This window comes from Capricornis sumatraensis, chromosome 3, assembly GCF_032405125.1.
Source record: "Capricornis sumatraensis isolate serow.1 chromosome 3, serow.2, whole genome shotgun sequence".
Taxonomy (NCBI): Eukaryota; Metazoa; Chordata; class Mammalia; order Artiodactyla; family Bovidae; genus Capricornis; species Capricornis sumatraensis.
In genome coordinates this window covers 148,971,491-148,975,249 of record NC_091071.1, presented here as the reverse complement: position 1 = coordinate 148,975,249, position 3,759 = coordinate 148,971,491, and the positions used below count along the sequence as shown (strand labels likewise).

General features: G+C 44.9%; 1 non-coding gene across 1 annotated transcript; it reads right to left on the bottom strand.

The window, feature by feature from the left end:
- Positions 1-296: 296 nt before the first annotated feature.
- Positions 297-368, bottom strand: TRNAC-GCA (transfer RNA cysteine (anticodon GCA)). Its single transcript has one exon. It is a non-coding gene; the product is annotated as a tRNA-Cys (tRNA).
- Between the last annotated feature and the right edge of the window lie 3,391 nt (positions 369-3,759).

The window sequence follows — 3,759 nt, the reverse complement described above, 5'->3', positions numbered from 1 at the left end:
CTGCAGCACGCCAGGTTTCCCTGTCCTTCACTGTCTTCCTGGGTTTGCGCAAACTCATGTCCATTGAGTCAGTGATGCCATCCAACCATCTTATCCTCAGTCGCCGCCTTCTCTTCTTGTCCTCAATCTTTCCCAGCATCAGAGTCTTTCGGATTAGGAGTCATTGAAAGTGAAGTCACTCAGTCATGTCCGACTCTTTGCGACACCATGAACTGTAGCCTATCAGGCTCCTCCGTCCATGAGATTTTCCAGGCAAGAGTGCTGGAGTGGATTGCCATTTCCTTCTCCAGGGGATCTTCCCGACCCAGGAATCGAACCTGGGTCTCCTGCATTGCAGGCAGACGCTTTACCATCTGAGCCACCAGGGAAGCCCCTTGAGTCATTGCAGGGTGCAATATCCCTGAAGGCCACGAGGGGGCGAATAATAGTCCATGATCCCAGCCTGTGTTACTGTTCCCATCACTCTGTCTGGACTCTTCTTGCTTCCTGGTGGCTCAGCTGGTAAAGAATCTGCCTGCAACGCAGAAGACCTGGGTTTGATCCCTGGGTTGGGAAGATCCCCTGGAGAAGGGAACAGCTACCCACTCCAGTGTTCTGGTCTGGAGAATTCCATGGATTGTACAGTCCATGGGGTCGCAAAGAGCTGGACGTGACTGAGCGACTTTCACTTTTCTCTGTTTATGCTTCGTCTCTTACTATGTCTTTCTCTTTTGTATTGTACAGTATTACATTTATTACCTTTTATTCTTCCCTTTCCCCACCTCTGTTTCTCTAACCCCATATCCAGCCTGCTCACATCATGGAAAAAAAACAAAACATTTTTAGTAGTTTGTTGTATGTCATGAATTTCTCCTGGTTTTCAGTTGCCAAAGACTGTGAGCCTAACAGTTTATATTTCCCTCCTCTAGCTTTTCCCTGCTTGCTTTAAAGCAATATTTTTTTATTTGGCTCTGTTCTGCCAGGTCTTAGTTTCAGCACATGGGACCTTGAGTTGCAGCATCTGGGATCTAGTTCCCTGGCCCGGGACTGAACTCAAGCTCCTGCATTGGGAGCACAGAGTCTTATCCACCGGACCACAGGGAAGTCCCTTCCCACTCATATTGGTTTGATTTTTACTTCTGCAGCCGTTAATTGCCTTCCCTCCCTTCAATAGAAAAAGAAAGGGGATCCACTCCTGATTCAAATGAAACATCACACAAACAAAAGGTCTTTCAATCGATAAGGAATTTCAAAAGTAGGGGTCAGTTTAAGTGGCCCTGAGGGCTGCATGCTGTTTCCACTGTAACTAAGACAGCATGTAAATAACCATCCAAAGTGTGGAATTCCTCTGGATCTGGAAAACACACCTCTCCTTCCTACCCTGACTCCAGTATTTCACATTTTTTACCTGACAGACGATTCTCCTTAGTGTCCATTCCAAATTCTCGGCAAGTGCAGTTTTTTCTGTCTATGGGAGAGAGAGAGAGATGGAGGGAGCTGCTAGCCATTTTATGTTCCTGTTGACCTGGGGGCTTGTGATCAATCCCTTCCGCAGAGCCAGGCTGCAAGCTGCAGGGTAAGGCATTAGGGTGGTGAGGATGCAGGTTGGCCATCTGCTGCAAACAGAGCTATTTCCATCTGCATTAGAAGGAGGCATGCTCAGACTAAATCACAGAGCAGGAACAGTCCCATAGATCACGAGGGTAAATTATCCTAATTGAGTGGTTAAGAGAACGAATGCTTTCTAGGTAGTTTACAGTAAGGACCCCCTTCTCCTGGCTACACTAATAGCAAACCACGGGCCATCAGATCCATTTGGGAAAGAGCATTAGCATCCAGTCCACTCACCTCCTTGGTCCTACAGCCCGTTTCCAGGAAATCAACCTTTCTCTGAGCAATCAGCTCATTATGATTTGAGTTTTTATTTTGCTCTTGTAAGCTACTGAAAGAGCAGTGACTTTCTCCTTAACCCTATTTGTGCAGCAAGCGTTGTGTAGTCTGGTAAGTATCACATACTCAAGCGTTTTAGACTCAGGCCCGGACTCTCTATTTTCAAATGATGGGGGTAAATTCCCAACCTTCTGATACCCTGTTTCCATTTAAACAGGAAATTCCAGAGCTTCTTCTCAGCCTCCTCTCTAGCTTACTACAGGCACCTCCTTCTCTGTTTGTCAACAAATGAAAACAGTGATTTGCTGTTTGAGCATTTAGAAGTCCTGTTTCATGCTATCTGTTGGAGAGATAGTATTTTAAAATATTAATTAAAAGCAACATATTTTTTGAATAAGCAATACATTCTCATGATTCAAATTCTATGCACATGTAAGAGCACATACAGTGAAATGCTTTTTTCCAGCTGGAAGCAGATTTAACATGACACTACACGAGTTTCAGCTTCAGGTACCTCGTTGCTTGGGTCTCTTCTAAGGCTCTGTTAGGTACCTGATTCTCTATTCATTTTACATTATTTTTTCTTTAAAAGCTGTCCTGACCAAACTGTATGAGTTTCAGTGCCTCCAAGACTTGAATCTGCCTCTGCTTGCACCTCTGGCTTTTAGCCTCCCTGCCCAACAGTCAATATTGGTTATTACATTAGTGCATATATTTCTGGGTATATTTTAGGTGTGTGCTAACTCGCTTCAGTTGTGTCCGACTCTTTGTGACTTTATGAACTGTAGCCCACCAGGCTCCTCTGTCCATGGGATTCTCCAGGCAAGAATACTGGAGTGAGTTGCCACGCCCTCCTCCAGGGGTTCTTCCCCACCCAGGGATCTAACCCAGGGATCGAACCTGCGTCTCTTATGTCTCCTACATTGGCATGCAGATTCTTTACCACTAGTGCCACCTATGTAAGTAAAAACGTATTTAACCCTCGTTCCTTTTTCTATAAAAGGTAACAGGCTGAACATGTCATTCTGCACTTTGATCTTTGCATTTGTTTTGAAGTAAGTTACTTTCTTCCTATTTTGGCTTCCTCCTTTATAAAATGGAAAAATTGAGTCCATTCCAGAGACTTACTTTTAGGATTAAATCAGATCATATAAAGCACTTAGCCTATCCCCTGGAACGTAGGAAGTGACGTAAGCTAATAGATGTAAGCTATTATTCTAGAGTTAAAGCTTAAAATGTTCCACAAAGCTACTATGATGAAAATGGTGGTGGTACTGATAACATAATAGCGAATGGATGAAACAAAGTAAGAAGCATCTGTTCTTTATTATTTGCCTGCAAGATGCCAGTTGTCCATGATTGAAACTATTTTTGTTGTTGTTTAGGCCCTAAATCCTATCTGACTCTTCGTGACCCCATGTTCTGTAGCCCGCCAGGCTCCTCTGTCCCTGGGATTTCCCAGGCAAGAATGCTGGAGTGGGTTGCCATTTCCTTCTCCAGGGGATCTTCCTAACCCAGGGGTCAAATCCATGTCTCCGACATGGTGGGAGGATTCTTCACCCCTGGGCCACTAGGAAAGCCCCATGATTGGAAGAGAAACATAAAAAAAAAAAGAAAAATGTTTGCCTCCAGGAGCTGCTAGTCCAGGGGAAGATGGGAGATGTGTGTGAAAATGTGATACGAAAAGAATGCATGGCTGTGAGGATAAAGCGGAGAGATCACTGCTGTCTGGAGCGAAGGCGGGTGCAGAGGGCCCACGGGACATGGGAGTGGAAGTGAGGAAGTGGTGCCTGAACTGGCTTTCGAAGGACAAGTAGGAATTGGATGCCCAGAAATAACTAGGGAAAAATGGCAGCTCTGAGGATGATCCAACCTGATGAAATCACAAAT